Source organism: Sturnira hondurensis, unplaced genomic scaffold (genome assembly GCF_014824575.4).
Source record: "Sturnira hondurensis isolate 20B ecotype Veracruz unplaced genomic scaffold, ASM1482457v3 Scaffold0023817, whole genome shotgun sequence".
Taxonomy (NCBI): Eukaryota; Metazoa; Chordata; class Mammalia; order Chiroptera; family Phyllostomidae; genus Sturnira; species Sturnira hondurensis.
Window position 1 is genome coordinate 1,253,854 of NW_028096448.1, and position 24,904 is coordinate 1,278,757.

The 24,904-nt window shown below is 35.1% G+C and overlaps 1 protein-coding gene across 5 annotated transcripts in view; it reads left to right on the forward strand.

The window, feature by feature from the left end:
* HIVEP1 (HIVEP zinc finger 1) overlaps positions 1 to 24,904 on the forward strand; it is a 146,368-nt gene that overhangs the window by 78,571 nt on the left and 42,893 nt on the right. The gene's annotated exons all lie outside the window — the stretch shown is intronic.

Sequence of the window (24,904 nt, forward strand, 5' to 3'; positions counted from 1 at the left end):
CAGTAATACTGTTGTCAAGATTTCTCAAATTTTTGCTTGCAGAATGATTTTGTTAAAGGAAGTTTATTTCTTCCTTTGAAGAAATACTTAAAAATTTAAAGTTATTTATTGTTTTTATTGATTAAAATGATTCATCTAAGAAGGATGGATCAATTTTTCACTGTTTTTTCCACATGCATTTATTTCCCCTGCAAGTCTGACTTTTTCTCTGCAGAGCCCACAGACAGCTCTAGGGCTTTGTCTCCATTGTGCACTCTGTGGTCCTTAACTTATGGAAGGTTTTTTCTCCCCTCTTCTCTTTTGGTGACCATTAGGACAAGTGACTAATTTATCTTCAGAAGCACTTAACATAATGGTAGGCTCATGTTAAAACTTTTTTTTCTCACTGATAGATTAAAATAGATGTCTTTCCTATTTTCTAACATTTTAAGGAAAGATTGATCTGTTTGTAATATGGTGTCAAAATAACTTCTTTTGCTCATTATACACCAACAGTGTATGGAAGTGCACTAAATTATGTTAGTGTACTTTATTCTATTTTTCTGCTTATGAAAGAAAATCAGATGACTTTGATTTATTTATTTCTATTTTAATCAATATGGGGGAAAATACAGCATGCAACATCCATATAGTTCTCCATATTGTCATAATATTCTTCTGTATTTACTTGTCCTTTGCATCCATTGTGCTTGACACCATTTCTAAAATTTTTGTGCAGGCTTTAAGTAAGAGAGTAAGTGTCACAGATGTAGTAATGGGAGGATAGGTGTAAAATAAACTGGAAAGAAATAGATTTACTAGAACTTTCTACCTCTTGAATAGGCTTTAATTTTAACACTTTGGTTTAAATTTTGTCATACAATATTTGAAACATAAATTAATATATGTAAGATATGAAACTATAAAGCAAAGAATAATGTGGTAATAACCTTTGATTCTAGCAATTGTCACGTTGCTAATACCGTTGCATAAACCTGTTGCCTGTCAGGATTGCTGGCCACTGTCTGTGCTATAGAGGTGTTCATTTTCCTCAACTTAGTGGTCATCATATTAGTGCTTCTTGAAATTACTTACATATTCTTAAACAATATACTTTTTAGCTTTGGCTGAGTTTGAGCTTGAATAAAATTATGTAATCGTGGCAGCTTTTTCACTCAACGTTGTTGCTAAGATTCATGCATGTTGTTGGATGTATTGAATACCCGTTTCCTTTCACTGCTGAATAATACTTCACTGAGTAAAATAATTTGTTCCCCTGTTCTCTTGTTGATAGATTTGAGTTATTTCTACCTTTTTGTTCTCACAAACAATGCAGCTGTGAATATTCTCATACCCTGGGAATGTAGATACTCAGCTTCATAAGTTTATGCTAAATTATTTTCCAAAGAGTTTTTTGGAAACATTACATTCCCATCATCAGAGTCTAAGAAGTCACTTTGTGCTGTTCAGTACTTGGTATTGTCTGTCTTTTAAACTTTTTTCTAGTTGAATAGATATAAAATTTTATTTTGTTTAGCTCTCAATTTATTTTTCCCTAAATGCTAATAATGTGAAACGTGTCATCATTTGCACCTCTTGAAATACTTACTGGTATCTTTTGTACATTTTAAAAACCTTAATGTATTTTTTATAGTAACCCTTTATCCACTTTATGTTTTAGTTGGGCTTAATTATTTTCTTTCTTTAAAGTGCCTGTTAGTAAAGAGAAGTTCTTGGTTTTAATATTGTCAATGTATTAATCTTTGTCTTTTATGATTAGTATTTTTGTTGGGATTTTTTTCTTTGTCTTAAGAAATTTTTTCTTACCACGAGGTCTTACATATTTTTTCCTGTTTTTTCTTAAAATCTTTCATATTAACATTAAAAATTAATCTGGAGTTGATTTTTTAAAATATGATGTGAGTTAGGATTCCAGTATCTTTTTTTTATCAAATGGATAATCATTGTTTCTGAAACATTTGTTGAGTAGCCTCTCCCTTATCTCTGTTTCAGATTAATTTTCTCTGGATGCGTGGGTTTGTTTCTTGCTCTCTATTCTGTTGTGTCTGTGCATGGGTTAATATTATAGCGTGTTAATTACTATCCCTTTATTGTCTAATCTACAATAAAGCAAGTTCTTACCATTATTCTTTTTCAGGAGTATTTTAACTATGTCTAGTTTTTTGCTTATTCATTTAAATTTTAGAATCAGCTTTTTAAGAAACTTGTTGGAACTTTGTTTAAAATTGCATTGAATTTGAGGCAAACTAACTATAGTCACAATTTTCAGGCTTCCTATTCATAAAGATAGTATATATATTTTTATTTTTTTAAATATTTATTTATTTATCTTTAGAGGGGAAGGGAAGGAGAGAGGAAGGAAACATCAATGTATGGTTGCTTCTCGTGCATCCCCTGCGGGGAACTGGCCCCTGCCGGAAACTGGTCTGCAACCCAAGCATGTGCCCTGACTGGGAATCGAACCGTGATTGTCTGGTTCACAGGCCCGAGATAGTATATTTTTGATACTTGTATTTTCCTTATATCTCACAATTTTTCATATGTGTCTTATTTTATCGAATTTAAGTCTTGGGCCTTTATTTGTTGACTTTATTGATTGTATGAACATGTGTGTGTGTGTGAGAGAGAGAGAGAGTGCATTTTCTAGCTCTTGTTGAATAGAAATGCACATATTTTTGTATATTCATCTTATGTCCAGCAACCTGGCTAAACTGAGCCATTCTGAAAATTTGTCTGTAGATGCCTTAGAGTTTCTTATAAACAGTTATGTCAGCTAGGAGTAATGAGAGCTTTGTTTCTTTCTTTTACGATTATTGTTTCTGTTATTTTCCTTGTTTTACGCAGTTGGTTCCAATGGAATGCCAACAAAATGGTAGTGTTGGCATCTTTGACTTGTCCTGATTTTAAGGGAATTCTTCTAATATTTTACCATTAAAATATATATTTGATAATGTTTTTATGAAGGGAGGGTTCAGGATTTTTTGTTTGTTTTAATAGTTTAAAACGTTATTTCTATTTTTATGAGATTTTTAGAATATCTTAATGGTCTCCTTTTAAAGTCAAACTCTTTTTCTTCATATATAAAGACAGTCTTATGGTTTTCTTTTATTCTAATGTTTAAACCTCACTTGCATTTTTTTAATAATATCAATTTACTCTTGATGTTTAATCTTTTTAAACATGTTACTACATTTGATTTGTTGTTATGTGTTGAATTCTGTATTCCTGTTCAAGAGATACTGGCCTGTAATTTTACTTTCTTGTAATTTTACTTGCCTGATTTGTGTTGAGTTATCTGAGAACTGTGTCCTCCTGCTTTCCATGGAAGTGTTTAAAATTGAAATGATATAGGTGTGTTGATTTTGACCTTTGAGGGGGATTGAGGGAGATTTTTAAGTACAAATTCAATGTATTTAATGATATGGAACTATTCAAGCTTCTTTTTCTGTCTTCAAATAGTAAATTATATTTTTCTTATATTTTATCTATTTTATTAACTATCCATATTTGTCGGCAAAAAGTCATTCTTGCTGTTCTCTTACTCTGCCTCCATTGTTGCTAGATCTCTAGTTACGGCTTCATCTTTCATCATCAGCGTTGTTCATTTGTGTCTTTCCTCTCGTGAGTACTTTTGCGAGAGGTTTGTTTCACTCCCTTTTTATTATACCAACTTCTGATGTGCTTGATACTCTGTTGTATGATCCATTTCAATTTTATTAAATTTTGTTCTTTATTATCTTTCTTTGTCTTTTTTCTTTGGTTTTATTTTGTTACCAAATTTTATAAGTTGAAAACAGAGCTTACTCATTTTTAAGCCTTTATTCTTTTCTATTGGAATCACTTAAAGCTATTAATTTCTGCCCTGGCTAGTGTAGCTCAGTGGATTGAGCGCGGGCCTGCGAACCACACGATGGTGGTTCGATTCCCAGTCAGGGCACATGCCTGGGTCGCAGGCCAGTTCCCAGCAGGGGACACACGAGAGGCAACCATACATTGATATTTCTCTCCTTCTCTCCTTCCCTTCCCCTCTAAAGATAAATAAATAAAATCTTTTAAAAAAGCTATTAATTTCTTTCTAACTATAGCTTTAGTTCTGTTACATATTGCTTCATACTGGCTACTCACACAATTTCTGTGCTGGTTTCTTCTTTGACCATCTTGGTAAGATGTTTTTCTTACATGGTTGGGGCTTTTATTTTTGTTTTGGTTACTGATTATTTTTACTTAATTGCATTGTTATATTGTTTTTAAAGCCATTTTGTAATTCTAAAGTTAATTTTCTCTGGTTCTGAATACTATGTAAAAATATCTCAGGAAATGTTCTACAAAAAAATTCTTAGTTTTATGTTGGGAATATAGAACCCAGCATTTTCAGGTAAATTCACTCTTTTACAAAGGTTAAAAAGCTGAACTTCAAAATGTTAAATAGTGTTTTCCCAGGGGATGCAATCAGAAAGTGGCACGAGCGCTGTCATGGCCAGGTCTTGGGCTGTGCTGTTACAATATTATTCTGCATCGTGACTGGATGAGAGCCGTCATCTGGTGATGGTTGAATCTGTAATGCAGTTACATTGGTCCTGTTCTAAATTACCATTTGAGTGAGAAGATTATGATAACAGTCCCCTTCTTTGAAAAGGTTGTGATGATTCAGGAGAGAATAGGATTCAAACAGTGGGTTTGGAAAAAGGTGGAGATTTTAGGTCAGGTTGCATTGGGATTTTTCACACTATTCCCTCTCAAACAGCAAAATCCTTCAATCTCCACCATAGTACCAGTAGTTTCCTTTCAGTAGCTGCGATATTACTCTGACGTCATATACTCCAGCCACTAGAAAGTTTTATTTAAAAGATAATTTCTGTTAATAATTTATTTCACCATGTATTGAGACTAATAGATCCTAAATATAAGTAGATTATATGGCTTAAGAAACACAGTAAAGAATCCATACTGCTGAAATAACTCAGTGGTATTCAGAATTGCCACAAAGAGTCAGATGACAAGTAGGATTTTTGTTAACATAAGCATAACTGATGCCCTGGAATTACTCTCCTTTAACTGGGGAAGCTTGAGGGAAGTTAGGTTCCTATGTAGAACTAGACCAGCAATTGAGAAGAGAGAGTGACAGACTAATGGGGAGCAGAAAACTGGATCATAAACTCCAATTAGTGTGTAAATAAGCAAGCTAGAATTTGTTTACGTTTTCTTTTAAATTTCATATTGGGTTTTTAAAATAAATGAAGCTGATTTGGAATAATAATATTTTATGTTAATAAAGTTATGCTTTAATACCAATGACATTCTCTTCCTTAAGAATTCTGCCAGGCATACTTAAGAAAATACAAGAGCATGCTCTTATAATTAGGGGTGATGAAGTCCTTCCTAAGTGAGACCAAAATTGAGGTGACAATGAAAGTTGGAGTGATTTTTTTAATTAAATTAAAATAAATGATGTTAATATAATATGAAATAAAATGTTTTAGAACATCCTGGTAGAAAGTATGTGCAAAAGAAAACCTGACTGGATTATTTAAAATGCAATAAATTTAGAAAGACATTAAGAATTTAAAAAATGAAGGCTCACCTTGATACAGCCAAATAAAAATGTTCATAAAGTCTTAATATTAAATGTTCTAGAAAAGTCATTTTTTGGTAAAGTTGTCACTTCATTCCTTTACTCACAAAATTTTTATCATGCATCAGCCATTCTTTTTAGCCCTGACAAATAAAAGCCTTAACTCCGTTTTTGTCCAAATTATCATAAAATTTGAATTGGTAGAATCAAAATTCATGAGGTTTTTTTATAGACCAGCAGCGGCCCTAACAAATTTCCCTCGGGAACAGAGCAGCGGTTTCTGTTGTTTATAAAAGAAAGTCATCTCCTTCTAATATTACTTGGAATTTCAATTTTAAATATTCACTCTTGTGAAGTGTTCCGTTAGTGTAATAGACAATGCTAGTTGCTTTAATTACAGGGAATTTAGTATTGTTTTAATTATTGTGCCATGTGTATGAGTTAAAGGTATCAGGTGTCAACCCTCTCAGTATTTTGAGATTTAAGAATACCAAATCTCTAGAGACCATTGCCTTTCAGATAGTCTGTGACAGCTTTATAAAAGATGATTTACATAATTATAAATAAACAAAGCATTTTTCGTACATTAATGTCTTTAAATATTCTGTCCTCATAGTATTTAAATGCAAAAAAGAAAAACATTGCTTCCTACAAAATATGAGAGGTCAAAATTCTATTCGTTACTGATTACTGTTCATTCATTGAGTAATCATTTATTAAATCATAGACTTAAATAGCTCTCAAGATTTTATTTTTATACAATTTGTCCTGTAAGATCTTGAGAGCTTTTTAAAGGATTGCATCCTTTGTACTTTCATAGCATATTCCATTGTCTTCAAAATGCTGGTGCTGGGAGATGTGCACTGATTTCCTGCACCATTTAGAAAGGCAGGATGTCACTGCCAGTTAATTCATGACACAGTGCTCTTACATCTTACAGTTGATTAGGAGATGCATCCTGATTTCAGGGAGATGAAAATGTTCAAAACACATCTTTCTGAAATTCTATGAAGTGTGTATCCATGTCCAGTGCTTTACTTTCTTGACAAGGGAGATGAAGTAGTTTTCAGGTAGTGATGTGTGGATTTGAGTGGCTTTGAAGACAGTGTCCTTAAGAAGTGTGAAAAACAAAGCAGTGGGTCTTATTCTGTGAGTTCACTTGGAAATTCAAAGGATCAGGGAAAAAAACAGGTTATCTTCAACTTAATTCTCTTTACTTTTGAGATAACTGATCTCATGCATTTGCCTTGGTATTTTCTATATAAATAAGTCACTTAAAAGGATAAAGTGTTTTGCTGTTGACTTACTCGGACTTTTCTCCAGCTTTGCTGCTATAGTCTATATGCACGACAAAAGGGAAAAAAGGCAAAAGATAAAAGAAAAAGAGACAAACTGAGAAATGTACTGCCTACATAGAGACTCATTATTTTTTCATTTTTGGTCACATCAGAGGTGGCAGGAGACATGTTGTATGAAATTGAGGAATATAGTTCTAGGGAAGAAAGAATAGAAAATAAAAGCAAGGGGAGGCAGAATAAATTGAAGACAGATAAACAACAGGAAGAAATTCTAGAAAATTTTAAAAAATATAAAAGCCAACTGTCATGGACATAACAAAGTACCATTTCACTGAAATATAGTATTATTTTGTTAAACCGTTTTACTATTCAGAGTGTGTTTTGTTGGCCTAAGCTTTATGTAAGAAGGATACCGAATTTTGAAAGACAATTCAGAGTTTTGCTCTGACCATCAACCATGGGATATAAAATTAACCATTTCATTCAGGAAAAGATTTGGAAGCAGGAAATGAGATTCTGTGATGAGTGCAGAAAGGTAGGAAGAGGACTGAAGATTTAAATGAGAACAAATGTGTATGGTAACATTTATACATACTCTGATGTTTAGTTAATGGGAAAATAGATTTGACCAGACTGAGTAACAGATTATATTGGGAGTACAGCACATTGCATGGAATTGTGACCAGGTATGTTGATACTGGTGTTTTTATTTCTGGAGACCTACCACTTAGCATGCATTTAGCCACATAGAAACTGTTCAAAAAAATCTTTTAATGGCTTCCTGTGGCTTTTGCTGGGAAGACAAAGCTCCACAATAGAGCCTCTGAGACCTCATTTCACTAAGCTCCTCTCCTCACCCTCTCACCCCTCCCACACAGGTCTCCCGATTCCTCCAATTCAGTTTGTCCGCTGTCCTATCCTGGACCCTCTGAGAGTTTCTGGTGCAGACAGTAGGCACTTGGAAAATACTTATTAAATTAATAAAGATGGATGGGTAGATGATTATGGGGAAGGGCAGAAATTATTTTATATAGCAGGCAGGACTTTTCAATAATATGTACTATTTTATTTTTCAAGTATGTTTAAATAGATATTTTTATTCCTGCTGTCACCTAGATTGCATATCTGAAGTTTTTTCATTATATTCAATTATCTGTATAATTTTTAATTGTATATATCTGTGGTAGTATTTGCAAACATTCATGTAAGTCTTTCTGACAAAAATAAAAGCTTTAGCCCTGGCTGGTGTGGCTCAGTGGATTGAGTGCTGGCCTGCACTCAAGGATCACTGGTTCATTCCCAGTCAGGGCACGTGCCTGGGTTGTGGACCAGGTCCCCAGTAGGGGGAGCATGAGAGATAACCACGCATAGATGTTTCTCTCCCTCCTTTCTCCTTTCTCTAAAAATAAATAAATAAAATATTTAAAAATAAATAGATAAAAGCTTCATTCTTTAGCCTTTAATAGAGACTACGAATAGCTACTAAAAATGGGTTTTTTCTTTTGATTTTATGTGAACACTAAGATGAAGATTATTGGTGTAATTTAATACAATAACACCTTAATTAACCCATAGGAAAAAATCAACATTCTGAAGAACCAAGAAACTTTCTTAGAAAAACTACCAAGATTTTTGGAATCCTTCTAATGAAAGTGAAGCAAAAGGATATAAAATTGAATGACCATCAGGGCATGGAAATGTGACTTGTATCTTTTAAACTTATTGTTTGAATTCAAGTCTGAATCAGCCTTCTACCATGTGATCTTCTTAAACCTGCAAAAACGTATCAGAATAATTGGTTTTATTATAAATGTCAGTTTTTTGTGTTAGCAATATTCAGATTTTTACCTTTTGTTTCTCCAACAGACTTTTTTTACAAATCATATTATAAGACATTAGGGCAAGTTATAAAAATTCAAAATATACTTACTTCATAATAGCTCATCTCAATCGTTGCCTTTTTTTTTTTTAGTTGTCTTTGCTAACCTGGGTAGAACACAGCCACAGGGCATCTGTCTGGATATACAAGGTTGTTCTTATCACTTATGTTCTTATCACTGTGAGATGCTTTTTAGAGGTAAAGTGAAAGTATTTGTCAGAGGATAAATGAGAGGGTTAACATAACAAATGCAATAAAGTATATATGTGCTCTTCTCCTAGTGGGCCCTTTAAAAGACGTAAGGTATGTAAAGTAATAATTATAACACTGTATTGTTGGGGTGTGATATTTGTAGATGTAGTATGTGTGATACCACAAAAAAAGAAAAGAAAATGGAGCAATATAGGCATAATATTTCATGTCTCAGTCATTAAGTTAGTATAAATCTGATACAGATAATTTAAAATGTAAGGTAAACACTAGAGTACTACAGAGGAAATTACTAAAAATTAGTGAAAAAAATTATTAAAGAAATTAAAATGCTATATTAGAAACTATTGACTTATAAAATAAAATAGTAAATGAGAACTATGGGAACAAAAAGACAAAATATATTGAAAACAAAAAGATAAATGGCATAGATAAATTCAGCTCTGTCAATAATTACATATGGATGGATTAAAAAATTCAATCAAAAGGCAAAGATTATCAAACTGTATTAAAAAAACAAGATCCAGCTATATGCTGGCTACTCTGAGTCACACTTTTTTTAATGGCATTTTTAAAATTGTTTTTCGAGTACAGTTTTGTCTTTTCCCCTTACCCCTCTCCACCACCCTAGCCCTCCCTGCATACCTCCCTAGTTTTCACCCCTCCTTGTTGTCTGTATGCCCTTTTATAATTGTTCCTGTAAACCCTTTACCCTTTTCCCCCTTTATCCCCTCTCCGCTCCATTCTGATCCCTGTCAGCGTCAATTTCAATGTCTTTGGCTATACTTTCCTTGGTAGTTCATTTTGTTGATTAGGTTCCTGTTAATGGTGAGATCATACGGTATTTTGATTTCAAAACACTATTAGATTGAAAGTAAAAAAAAAGGAAAATGCTGTATTGTGCAAACAAGCATAAAAGCTGATATACCTATGCTAATCTCAGACAAAAAATACTTTAAAATAAAAAATGTTACTAGAGATAAACAGGACATTTTCTAATTAAACAAGAGTCAGTTTATGAGGAAGATGTAACAATTATAAACATATATCCACCTAACAACACAGCCTCAAAATACATGAAGCAAAACTGATACAAATGAAGGTAGGAAAAGACAATTCAAGAGTACAGTTGGAGCCCCGGCTGGTGTAGCTCAGTGGATTGAGCGCGGGCCTTCAAACCAAAAGATCGAGGTTCAATTCCCTGTCAGGGCACATGCCTGGGTTGCAGGCCAGTTCCCAGCAAGGGACACACAAGAGGCAATCATACATTGATATTTCTCTCCCTCTCTCCTTCCCTTCACTTCTAAAGATAAATAAATAAAATCTTTTAAAAAAAGAGTACAGTTGGAGACTTTAGTACCTTATTTTCAATAGTGGATGGAACAACTAGGCAGAAGATTGACAAAGAAATAAGACTTCACAAATAAACTAATGAAACCTAACAGGTATCTATGGAATATTTTGCCAGCAACAGCAGGAAAACACATTCTTCTCCAATGCACATGAAATAGTCTCCATAAAAAGCCATAACCTAGTGCATAGAACAATTTCTCAATACATTTAAGAAGACTTAAAAATACAGAATTATTCTCTGGCCACAATGTAATAAAATTAGAAATCAATAACAAATGTTGTACTTATCTGAAAAAATTCTTCTGGTATTGTGTAATCCCCCAGAGGAGGAGAAAACTTATGTATAAAACTTTCATGGACAGATGATTCAGACTTGCTAATCAAGTAGACTATGAACATTGCTATAAAGGAATTCTACCTTAGAACCTCTATATATGAGGAAACAATGAGAAGGCACCATGGAAATGCTTTCTTTGAAACAAAAATACATTTTTGCTATAATAATTTTTAAAAGATTATAATTCTTTCAAAAGAACAAAAAGTTGTTCAAATACATTTCCTTAAGTAATCAAGAGAGAAAGGGACCATTTGAAGACAGAGAAATATATTTGGAGCTGTCCTGTTTCCTTTCTTTATTTTAAAAAATTATTTTTTGAGCTTATTGGACTGACATTGGTTAATAAAATTATACAGGATTCAATAGTACAATCTGTAATACATCATCAGTATATTGCATTGTGTGTTCCCCACCCAAAGTCAAGTCTCCTGGTATCACCATTTATCCCCCCTTTATTCTCTTCCAGTGCCTCCTCCCCCTTTCCCTCTGATAACCACCATACTGTTGTCTGTGGCTATGAGGTTATTTGGGGTTGTTTTTTCTTAATCCCTTCACCTTTTTCAACCTTTCTTTTGAATAAGGTAGAGTCATACCATTTTATTTTTTTATTATTTTTATTTTTAAAACTGTATTTTATAGATTATGCTATTGCGGTTGTCCCAATTTTTCTCCCTTTGCTCTCCTCTACTCAGTACCCCTATTCCTACAGGCAGTCCCCACAACATTGTTCATGTCCATGGGTCATGTGTAAGTTCTTTGGCTGCTCCATTTCCTACACTGTACTTTACATCCCCATGGCTATTTTGTAACTACCTTTTTGCACTTCTTAATCCCCTCACCTCTTCACCCATTTCCCCATGTTCCCTCCCACCTGGCAACCATCAAAACATTCTCTGTATCTAAGATTCTGTCTGTTCTTGTTTGCTTAATCTGTTTTTTAGATTCATTTGTTAATAGATATGTATGTAATGCCATTTTATTGTACATAGTCCTGATCTTTTTCTTAAATAAGTCCCTTTAACATTTCATACATAAATGGCTTGGTGAGGATGAACTCCTTTAGTTTTATCTTGTCTGGCAAACAAAACACTTTATCTGCCATTGATTATAAATGATAGTTTTTGAGTGGAGCAATCTTGGCTGTAGGTCCCTTCTTTTCATTACTTTGAATATTTCTTGCCAATCCCTTCTAGCCTGCAAAATTTGTTTTGAGAAATCAGCTGCCAGTCTTATGGGAATCCCCCGTAAGTAACTTACTTGCGTTTCTCTTGCTGCTTTTAAGATATTCTTTTTTATCTTTAATCTTTGGCATTTTAATTATGTTATGTCTTCCAGTGGGCCTGTTTACATCCATCTTGTTTGGGACTTTGTGTACTTCCCAGACTTACATATATATTTTATTCACCAAATTAGAGAAGTTTTTTTTCATTATTTTTTCAAATAGATTTCCAGTTTCTTACTCTTTCTCTTCTCATTCATGCATCCCTATGACGTGAATGCTGGAGAACTTGAAGTCATTACAGAGGCTTCTTACACTATCCTCATTTGGAGGGGAAGCTCTTTTTTCTTCTAGTTGTTCTGATTGGTTGTTTTTTGCTTCTTTATGTTCTAAATCATTGATCTGATTTGATTCTCAGCTTCATCCACTCTGCTGCTGTTTCCCTTTAAATTGTTCTTTATTTCAATTAGCGTATCCTTCATTTCTGACTACATCTTATTTATGCTGTTGAGGTCCTCACTAAGTTCCATAAGCATCTTTATAACCAGTGTTTTGAACTCTGCATCAGATAGATTATCTCCACTATGTTTAGTTCTTTTTCTGGAATCCTTTTAAACAAGAAACAACCAGCTTCAGTTTAATCCCAGTCCCTATACCTCTTGCTAAGTGGTCCCAGGCCAGGCACTAGCATCAACCAGCCAAGATCCACAGGTTGGCTTGGCTTGGAAATCTCCAAGCCCAGCACAAGAATAACCATCTCAGATTGCTTTATAGCTCAGGCAGGGTAGACTCAGGCAAAATACAGCTGAGCCAGCTGGGAAATCCTAGAGCCTGCACACCCAGTGGATATTTACAGACCACGATGGAGCATTGCCACCCTGTCTCTGCACAGCTGATCCTCCATGGAGGGTGAAGGTTGGTGGTCATTGATCACAGCCAGTCTTTGCAGCTGACTGGCCTTGGTATATCCTTCCCATTGATCTGCCAACAGCAGTCAAGGCTCAACTACAAGAGAAAGGTACACTCAGCCCACACAAAGGGTGCACCTAGAGTACCCAGCTTGGGTGATAGGGAAGGCTGTGCTACTGGACCTTACAGGACACCTACTACATTAGGCCACACTACCAAGACACGGAGTCATGGCAGCTCTGCCCAAAACACAGAAACAAACACAGGGAGGCTGTCAAAATGAGGCAACAAAGAAACATGACCAAAATGAGTCAGAGCATTTTAGCTTAAACTTTTAGTGGTAAAATTTACTTTTGACTCAGTGTCATTACTTGCCATTGTTAAAGGTATACTTCTGAAAGAGATTAAGTATTATATTGTTTTTCATGTTAATGTCATATTCTTATTTTAATAGTGTTCAGTTTATTGTAAATTGCAATTCTTATATTCTAATACATAGACTATATCTGAATGTTAGCTCTGATAAATTTACTACCAAACATCAAATGTTTATGATTTTTTATTAGAAGAGTATTAAAAATTTAGTTTCACTGAAGCTTAAGTACAAGTTACTCAGTTTTTAGTATTATAGAAATTAAATGCTGAAAAGCTGGTTTAACTATTTTGTTCTAGTATTATTGTAATTTTACATAATTAAACTTTTCAAAGATAAGTGGCACTTATTTAACTTTAAATATTTTAAATTTGATTTATTTCTTATTTTATATTTGTTTTGATTTTTCTCTATTTCTACATTCTTATTATTTCTCTGAATTCATGTTGAATGCTTAACAAGTTTTTTGTATATAAAATGTTCTAGATTTTTTATATATAAAATGTTCAAATTTGCCTTTGAATGATTTATTATGCATGTATTTTAGTACTTTGTTTATATCTGCTAGATTTTGATCTATTATAAATAAGCAGTCATTAAATAAGTAGCTATTTATTGGTTTCTTTATTTGCTAATTGATGTCATTCTGCTTTTGCATGAAGTACTTCATTACACATTTATTTGTATGAGAATAATACCTGTGCACGATGAATTTAGATAAAATATGGTAAGATTTTCTGGTGCTATCTCTGTACTCCAATCCCATAGTGTTTAAAAAAGTGGAAACTATGTATGTAAAAAAGTTTGTTAAGGTGTAAAGTTTGTAAGGTATAGTATGTCTTTATTCTACTATGTTTCTTTTTTCTGTTTGCTGACTTTAGCTACATGATAGCCTGTTAGTGGTGAATTGTAATTCTCTCCACAACCCCATAGTTATTTTTCTATTTCTATTTCTTTTGAACAGAATTTTTAAATGTACTTTGTTACCTATTATGTCATAAAAATGTAATGTATCTTGTCTTTTTAAAACTAAATGATTTTTGTCTTTGGATGAGAGTTGACTGCAAATTCCACTTCTGTTTGCTTTTCCCTTCAGGCTAAGCCTCTTGTTCAGGAGCACTGCTTAGTTCTAATGGCTTTTGAGTTTATTCTTCCATTAGGAATAGTGATAAAACTGTTTAACCTAATTTGGTCATACTGGGTCATGCTTAACTTATATTTCACTTAGTATCTCAAGAACTGCTCTGATCTTCTGCTTGGTATACCTTTACTGAGGCATGGTGATGTTCTCAGAAGAGAACATGTTACACTATGTACTGGCTCCAGGCTCTTAAGGCTCTTCATCATACCATTTGTTCTCTCTCTTATGGCCTATCCATTTACCCTACTTTTGACTTTCATGCTTTCATTATCATGTATTTGAATTCTATACACTTGGTTATTTTTCATACAGTTGCTATTCATTTTGATTTTTCCGCATATTAAATACTTCTTTTGCTCATCATTTCATCTTACATCTCTAGTTTCCCATCTGGGATTATTTTATTTTACTTAAAGAATAGTCTTTAGTTTTCCATTGGAGCAGGTCTGTTGCAACAAATAATTTCAAGTGTCATTTATTTAAAAGGATATTTCTTTTGCTGAGTATAGAAGCATAGAATTCTAGTTTGGCAATTTATTTTCTTGAGCCTGTTGTTGTTGAGATATCAATTTAAGTCTAATTGCTCATTTGAATGTAATCTTTTTAATTACGAATATATTTTTCTCATACTTTTATGATTTTTGGACTTGTTTTTGACTGGCAGTTTCACAGTGGTATGTGATTTCTCTGGATCTTGTTTATGGTTGATAGTACTCTTGATCTGTAGATTCATGTATTATTTTAGAAATTTTTAGACTTTATGCCCTCCCCCCCCCCCACCCTTTTTTTGCCTCCTTACTTCCTGAGCTTCTAATTCCAACCCATTGCCACTTACCTTCTGTGTTTTAGAACATTGCTTCTGGAGTTTGCACCCTGTTGTCTCCTAGTACTTTATTCTATGTTTTTCTTTTTAACTTGTCACTCAGTTCATTATCATTTTCAACTGTTCTAATCTGAACTTAAATACTTGCAGTGAGTTCTAAATTTTTTTAGTTTTGTAATTTATTTTTGTCTTTTCGAACATGCTATCTCTCTTTTATGCTTTCCAATTCTCTGGGCTCTTCAGTGTGCTTGTCTTTGAACAAAATAGCACATTTAATTTAAACTCTCCATTTATTAATTCATTGGACCATTCAATCTGTAATGTTGGTTCTTTCATATTGAATTTGTTTCTCAGGTGTCTGGTTATCTTTGAATACGAGGTAGATGTTCTATTTGAAAAATTATCAAAATGGTTTGAAGCTTAAATTGATGATACCTTCCTTCAGAGAAGATTTTAATTTGTTCTGCCAGATCCCAGGAGGACCACCAATCCCATATCAACTTCTCCAGTTTGGGAGTTTGTGATTTTTCGGCCTCTGAATGTGAGTGCAATTGATGCAGTTCAGCTACTCCATCCAAGTTATATATCCAGTTTTCTCTCACTCCTGGAATGCAGCCCATCAGGCACTCAACTGATAACATGTAGGTTCTCATATGGACCCTATGCCTGGCATGCTCTGAATTCGATCAGTTATAGCCTCAGCTCCTTTAAATGGTCAGAACCACTGCTCAGCCTTTTAGCTTCTCCTTCTGGACAGGCAAACTCTCCCTGAGCCGAGGAGCCCCAGAAGCCCGTCTCACAGTTTTAGACTTCTGTCCTCTCCTGTGTTTTGGCCCAGTGTCTCCCACTGTCTTTTTAATGTTTCAGTGCCTATAAGGTGGTGATATTTGTATTTTGTTTATTGTTATCCTCAGAGGAGGAATGTTTGAAATACTTGATTCTCCTCTTCTTGAAGAAGTCCTTTATAGAAGTTCTTTAGATAGTAAGAGCATCAGCTCTTTGTCTGCCTTATATTTTGTAGTACTTTAATGTTTGTCATTGCCTTTTTAAATTAAAGAGTTCTATATAAACCCAGAAAGCTTAATTTTATACATTCAGATAGTTTTTATTTTGCTTAGGAAATGTTTACACTCTCAAGATTAGTTAAATATTTATGTTTTCTACTTCTTTCTGTGGTTTTATTACTTACATTGAATCATCAAACTTATTTTTATACTCATGGTATTTGCTGAAAATCTATTGGATTGGCCAAAAAGTTCATCTTGTCTTTTTCCATAAGATGGCTCTAGTAGCCCTTAGTTGTCTTTAACTTCATCTGACACAATTTTGTTAGATTTTATTGTGACAGCTGTCATATTGGCATGCATTTAAAAAAATAAAAATTGGTGAATTTTTGTGTAGTCATTTAAATACTGAAGATGGAAGAAAATATGCAACATTTTCAGCCTATTTATTTCAAGAAAGGTAAAAACACAATGGAAATGCAAAAAAAATAAAAGATTTGTGCAGCATATGCAGAAGGTGCTGTGACTGATTGAATGTGTCAAGAGTGGTCTGTGAAGTGTCGAGCTGGAGATGTCTCAGATCTGAAGGTTTCTGAAGCTGGATGATGCTTCACAGGTGGGCAGACTGGCGGGAGTTGGTAGCGATCAAATTGAGACTGAGAGCAATCAGTGTTCTACACACAAGAGATGGCTGACATACTCAGAATATCCATATCAATGAAGCTGTTGGTGAAATGAAAAATGTGTCTTTTATTTTACAGAAGAAAACCATGTGGACTTTTTTGCCAACCCAAAACTTTAATTTTTTGCACCACATGTGAAACCAGCATTGCATATTTTAAAACTGTATCATCCTTTTACAAGATTTTGAAATATGCCACTTTTTCATATACTGAGTACGTATATATAATGGGGTATTCTGTTAATTTTTAGTTTAAACATCAATCTGATCTTGAGAAACTACTGTTTAATCATTTAATGTCTCTCCATGTCTTTATAATTTTCTTCAGAATTTTATTGTCTAATGTAGAATACTAATTGTCCCAAATGAAGATCGGAGTCATCAAATTGAATAAAACAAATTTGTTTTGTTGCTTGAACTTATATAAAATTTAGAAATTTGAAAATAAATTGATATCATCAAAATATTCATTGTCAGGAACATACATGTTTCTTCATTTTGTAAGCCTTGTTATCATATCTGAAAACTTTAATTTCCAGTATGTTTTGAGTATTTTGTGTTAAACTTATTTTTAGATATTTTTCTATTATATTTTGTTGCTATTATAAATAAAATGTGTTTCCATTATGTTTCTAACTAGTTTGGGTATTAGTTAAAATAGATTTTCAGTTATTCCTCTTGGATTCTGTATATTATCAGAATCCAAGCATATGTATATGCTGTTGCCATTTTTTAAATTTAATCTTTATTGTATTTTTCCATTACCCTTTAGTCCCCTTATATTTCCTTCCTCCCAGCAATCACCACACTGTTGCTCATTACTATCAGTTTTATTTCATTTTAAAATTTCATTAGCTCAGTCATCTAGAAAAGTGATAAAACATAGTGATTATTACAAGGATCCTTTCATTTTTCCTATCTTCAGAAGAAATTTCTCTAGTGTTTGAGTTTGAGTGTTGCATATCATTGCATGGCAGACATTTTTATCCTGGTTTCCTATTTGTTTTGATTTTTCTAATTTCCCTATATCTTCCTCTTTGACCCCTGTGCTATTTAGAAATACATGGTTTAATTTTCAAACATTTGGGATTTTTCAGACTTTTTTTCTACTGTTTTTTTTTTCTTGTTTAATTTCATTGTATCGGAAATTTTGTATATTTTAACATTTTTGAGCAGCACACTTTGTCTTTAAATTTAAATAGTTATATGTTTCCAGAGGCTGGCTATATTAGTTTTCTGTTGCTGTGTAACAATTACTGTAAACTTAGTTTAAAAATGTTTGTTGTCTAATAGTTCTGTGGGGTCAGAAGCTTGACATGGTCTCACTGGGCTGTCATGGTGTTAGCAGGCTGTGTTCTCTCTGGAGAGCACTGGGGGAGAATTTGTTTCCTTGCTCATGCAGGTTGTAGGCAGAGTTCAGTTCCTGCGGCTGCAGGTCTGAGTTCCTGGCTTGCTGTCATTTGAAGGCCATTCCCAACTTTTAGAGTCTACCTGCACACCTTGGATTATGGCTCTCTTTTTCTACCTTCAAAGCCAAGGTAAAGTCTCACACTCCAGAACTCTTTATTGCCTCTTTTCTTGTTGATAGATTAAATTTAAAGGGGTCCTGTGATAATCTAGGATAGTCTCCCCATTTTAATGTCCATAACACTATCACATCTACGAAATCCCCTTTGCCACAGGAGGTGATATTTCCTGGTTCTAGAGAATAGAGTGTGGACATTTTCAAGGGCATTATTTTGCCTTTCATACTATCATATGAAACAACACAGCCTTATACTGCATTATGTTTTAAAGTGATAAAATTCTTTAAAATTATTTTAAATTTCCTTTTATTATTACTGTTTTCAGAGCTCTTAACATTTCAGCACAGGTCTGCTGGAATGAGTTCTCTCAGCTTTTGTTCATTTTTGGAAGTTATTTCTTGATATAAAATTCTGGGTTGGCATTTTATTTTTTCTTCCATTGTAGTATAAAAATGTTGCACCATAGTTTATGTTGAGAAGTCTGCTTTAATTTTCTATTTTTGGTTCTCTCTATGTAACATAGTTTTCAATTCTATAGGTGCCTTCAAGGTTCTCTCTTTATCTTTGGTTTTCAGCAGTTTGAATATAATGTAGTCAGGTGTTTTTTTTTTCTTCTTTCTTATTCTTTTATATTTTACCCATTTGGGGTTGTCTGAGCATTTTGGATCTATGGTTTATGTATTTATTTTTGGAAAATTCTGAGCCATTATTTTCTTCATGTATTCCTAAAACTCTGTTGTTTTTCTCAATTCCAATTATACATTAAACTATTTGGTATTATTCTGTGGCTTTTGGATGCACTCTTTTTTTTATGTTGTTTTCTTTGTGGGTTTTTTTTTTTTTTTGTCGTTTGCTTCATAATTATTGCCTTATCTGTAACTACTGATTCCTTAAATTTGTTGAATTTACTAATAAGCCTATCAAAGACTTTCTTTATCTCAGTTATTTCATCTTTTATTTCTGTAGTTTTCATGTGTCCCGTTCTCTATTTACATTCCCTTTTCTGAATGTATGTCAACCCTTTCCTCTGGATTTTTTAATATATTGGTCACAGTTATGCTAAATTGTCTGAAACTTTCAACTTCTGGGTCATCTTGGAATCTAGTTCTTTTCATTGCTTTGTCTTTTGACAGTGGGTTGCTTTTTAATGCATGCCTGTGTGTATGTGTCTTAAATTCTTATCGAATTTTGGATGTTGTGTGTTGTATATAGCAGTAAATGCTGAGGTCAGTAGTTTTTAATGGCAGCAGAGGGACATTGTTCCTCTGTCAGGTCATGAGGCTGGATGTAGAGACAGTCTGTTGAGGAGTTGGGCTAGGTCTGGAATTTGTTACTGCTGTGTTTATCTTCAGTATATCACACTGGCCTCTGATTTTTAGAGCAATGGCCTGCCATATCCTTATGCTTATAATGGGGCTGGGGACTTGGAGGATTTTCTTAGTGTTAGTGCTATATGCTCAGCTTTCAGCTGCTTGTGTCACTGGTGAGCGTGGAGATCTCCATCCTTCTGCCCCTCTCCTGACAACCCAATTGCTTCTTTCTCAGTGCTGTGCTGGTAGTGGTGCAGGTGAGGATTGCTTTGTTGTCCTGGTCTGGCCTCAGGCAGTTCCAATATTTCCTGCACCTTGCCCTTGGTAGCAGGCTTCTCATTTTATAGGTAGAGATTGTGGTCCCAGGACAGTTTCCTACCTACCTCCCCTGGGTTAGAGTGTTTACCCTTTCCCGAGCCATACTGGGTGTTATCCATGCCCTGTGGGTGGCATGTCTGCAACTCTTCTTTTCCCAGCAGCTGAAAGCTTAAGGCTTTTTGCTCCATATGAGAGAATAGTTCATGCAGGCCCTGGGATTTGTGCCTTTTCCGCAGTGGCAGCTGACTCCTCCTGCATGCCTACATGCAGAGGGCCACTTTCTTGGGTCTCCTGCCCTACCTCCTGCTGGAGGCCCACAGAAAGCCCCAGAGTATGAACTTTCTCACACCTGAGGCCAGGCTAATCCATCTTCCAACAGTTCCACACAGTTTTAGCTGCTGTTTTTTCATTCATTTGCAAGGCGGCCATGCCTTCCTCCACATCTTCAGCCCTGCTTGCCCCCAGTTGAACCAGTCCACATGTCCCTCTGTGGAGTTCAGGCTGTGCTGTTGCCCTGTGGCCTTGGCTTTCTGATAGGCTCAAGAAAAGCTTGATTTTTTTTGTGATATTTCTGGCCCTTTTTGTTATTAGGGTGGAGCAACACCATTCTTAAATTTCTATATCCTGAAGCAGACTGACCTGTATTTATTTTTAAAAATAAAAAGTGGATGCTGGACTGTACTAAGTATTATTCACCCTTATTGTAGGAGGTGGGTACACAATGCAGTATACAGATCATGTACCATAGTAATATACACTTGAAACCTGTATGACCCTATTAACCAAAGTCACCCCAATAAGTTTAATAAACAAGTGCTTGTGTGAATTTCTAGTTTTTCCCGATGTGATGAATTATATTATTAAGTTGCCTAATATTAAATTCATCTCTTATTTTCTTTTACTTGAAGAATTCTTTCACTAGCAAATATTTCTTCAACACTTTTTAAGGGTTGGATATATAGAGATGAATAATAAAGGTAAGGTTTTATAGATATTATATCATAATATCAGAAGATAGACAAAAGCATGTAAATAGATAAGTAGGGCATTTCCATTTGTTATCAAAATTAAGAATGAAGTGAACAGGGTACGTGGACAATAGAGAGGTGACTATTTTAGGTAGTATAGAAAGAACCAGCCCAGGAGTAACATTGGTATGTTAGACTTAAAGGTCAAAAATGATCCAGTCATTTAAAGAGTTGACAGCAGGAAGAGGTTTTTTTTTTAAAAAATATTTTATTTATTTACCTTTAGAGGGGAAGGGAAGGAGAGAGAGAGGGAGAGAAATATCAGTGTATGGTTGCCTCTCATGAGTCCCCTGCTGGGAACTGGCCTGCCACCCAGGCATGTGCCCTGACTGGGAACCAAACCGCAATTGTGTGGTTCGCAGGCCCGTGCTCAATCCACTGAGCTACACCAGCCAGGGCCTAGGAAGAGCTTTTTAAGACATGCACTAATTCCCAGGAACAGGAGACATAGGTCTGTTGGAGGATCAGAAAGTTGACCCGTATGACTGCAACTCGGAGAGTGAGGGGGAAGTAGAATGGGGACAGTTTGGGAAGGCAGGCAGAGCCAGATGACCATGCTGCCTTTGGCCAAGGTAGATACTTGAATTACATTATATGAGGGATAGGAAGAGCTTGGAGATGAGTCGTTTGGTACCTCTTGATTGCTAAGTGAAATTACTTGTTCCCAAATGTATGTGGTGGTTTCTGGATTATACCTCTGGTATAATTCTTTATCACACATTAGTTTATCTTTTATTTTTAATATCTTTTTCTCTGCTGACTTTTACTTCCTTTATAAGCACACTCCCCACCCCCCTCCCATGCTAAAGAAACCTTCCTTTAACCTCTACCCCTGATGCAGACATGCGTTTCTCTTTTCACAGCCAGATTCTTACAAAGTGGTCTGTATTGGCTAGTTCTTATGTGTCATCGTGTACTTCATCACTATGTATGTGCTTTTGTAATGAGGATTTTAGCCCCAGGACCCAGCTGGCCACTGCTCTCAGAGATGTCTTCTTAATCCCAGTGACTGTCAAACCCAGCACCCTGTTGTGTAGTCCTGTTTATGTGAATGTGATACTTAACACTATTGGCCACATCTCCCATCTCTTAAGTCCATAAACCCTGACTTCCCAGGCACCTCACTATCACATGTTTTGTCTTATCTTTCTTATTACTCCTTGTTTCTTTTCATTTTTGTTTCACCCTTAAATAAAGGGATCGCCCAAGCTTCTGATGACAGATTTCTCTCACTACTGTATGGCTTGTCATTTATGTACTTATACCAAAACAGCTCTCACTGTGTACTCTCAGGTCCATACCTCTAGCCCAGACTTCTTTCTAGGGAAAAAGAAGAATATGTAAGTGTATGTAATATATCATAATCTTCATATTGCTACATAATCTTTAACTTTTTAAAGGATATATAATGTTTTAAGTGGCTATGCCATAATTAGCCTAGGCATTTCTCTATTGAAAAGTTCTAGTCCTGGATTGCAGTTACAATTTATAATTCTACACTTGTATACTAAGCTGAGGTGGGAGAATGCAAAGTGAATTTTCCCCCCGACTAGCTCATCCCTCCCAATAAAGGCTGGAAATTCTTTGGCAAACCTTTTTCAGGCTTTCTTGCTTTGAATCAGCCAAGAGGCCTCCTGTCACTACCTGAGTTCAAGGTAGCATTTTAACTCTTTCCTGAGCTACTGAAAGGCCTAAATGGTCTCCCTGCCTCTGTTCTCTTGACTCTGCGAGCCAACATGCTCTCAGTTGTTAGAGAACAGGTAGTTCTTATGTCGCCAACACCCAAAAGAGATCCAGAGGCTTTCACATGATGTGTCTCTGAGTAAAGCTGAAAAAGAGATTCACCTCCAACCAAGGCAAGATGTTAAACATAGTAGTAGGTAGTCTCTACTGCCAACCTTGACAGTATTCTTTGTCACATTAAACTGGCAGCTCATTTTCTCCTGAGCCAGGAAAGTCACTCAGGTTTTCATCTGTTACTCTGTAAAAGTGGTTCTGGAAACCAGCTGACAGTGCTATTCTAAAATCGTTGGTCCTCTTCCCTTAAAAACTGTAGGAGCCCTAATAATGATTAGGCTTGTGCCTGGATATATGAAGTGCCAGTGCCTTAGAGAACCTGAGAACATAGTTCATATTTCCCTTACCACTAACCTCCAGTCACGTGGCCTCTCAGCTCTTTCCACGCTGGTGTCAACTGCCAACCTGATGGAGAACTCTGGCTTTTTATGAAGTCCAGTGTGTCTAAAGATTCCGACAGTTGGCAACACTGCCAGTTTGGGTTCCTCTCCTGGGTGTGATTTGTGTGTGTTAAATGAATTCCCATTTGTATTTCTGACATGTTGATGTCTCAGGGTTTCTGCTTGATTGTCAGTCATTTCCAGTCACACAGTAACCAGAATATAATTTTCAGCAGTTGGTTGATTCCTTTTTTGAGCCTTTTCCACCTGCTTTCCAATCTGACTGTGTGTTCTTGTTGCATAAGGAAAATGGGTTGCGTTTCTTCTTTTACACTGAGGGTTATGTGCACCAAGAATGTCCAACCATCGCATTGTTTTTTTAACGCTGCTGTGAAATCATAAGATGGTAAACGTAAAGCAGTGTCCATTCTGTAAGGCAGAGGGTGGTCCTGTGCACTGGTTGTTGGGGACATACTAAAGAGGCACCCTTCTTTGGCTATCTTCTACTTCCATGGCTTTTCTTTCTGCTTTCTCTAATTTATTTTTATTTTAGTCTACCATAACGACAAAGTGCTTTGAAAATTATTGAAAAGCTCAAGTGCTGATGGTAAATAGCTATTTCCTCCAATGCTCCACGCCAGCTATATTTCTGCTTTGATACATTCTGGTCTATGCATTCTTTAAACTCTAAACTCTACAGCCTATGATAACTCTATGCTGGATGGTGTAGATACAGTCACAGTGTTTGATAATTGTGCTATTTTCTTTAGATAAGGAAGAGGGTAGGAGAAAATAACCCCAGACACTCTCTAATAGATTTAGAACTAATCAAGATTAGGGTGAGTTTAAAACAGTAATCAAGGTGAATCATTCTCTGAAGACCTAAGGGTTTACTACCTTATATATAGGGCATTGGTTCCCAGGAGGATGCTTCTCTTTCTTAATTTCTAGCCAGATGGTTTAGCTACCCACTCTGTGCACTTAAGTACCACATCTTCGGATTTTTTTTTCAAGGATGAAGACTGATGGTCAATAGTGAGGTATGCAAGCTGCCTCAAGTCAACCTCTAGAATGATAGTTCCATATTCATCTATGTGCCTGGTGTTCTCTGTTTCTCTCATCTCCGCCACGATCCTTTTATCTCCTAACAATAACACCTGTAAGGCCTTAAATTTACAGGCTGATTCAACATCAACATCCCAGGTCATCCACATCCATGATGGAATGGGCTTTCCTCCTTCAATGGGAGAGTGAACCCTCTTAAAAGAGACCCAACAAAATGTTAGAATGAATAAGTAAAACTTAGAAAAAGACAGTCAGGAACATAGTCTCAGTCAAATGCCACCCCTTGCCATTCCCTGTGACTTTGGGCATTTGAAAGCTGAGAGAACATGAAAAGACAAACCAAAAACTCTGCTTAATGGCATAAACCTTAATAAGATCATAAATTTATTAAAACAGAAACTCAAACATAATATGAGACAATAAGATGAGATGAAATGGGAAATACAGAACTAAGGGAACAAAATGAGAACAAAACAACATCAGTCCAAAATGAACAATTTGAAACAGTAAGGAACTTTAATGGCCAGGAAAGTGAATTATTGATATTAAGGGAAAAGCTTTAAATGATTTTAGAGAAAGCAAAAGCAAAAAAGAAAATGATGAAAGCAATATAAATCGTAATGGGGATACAGCATAAAGATAATTGGTGCTCATAAAGTAAGCAAGCCCACCCTGAAAAC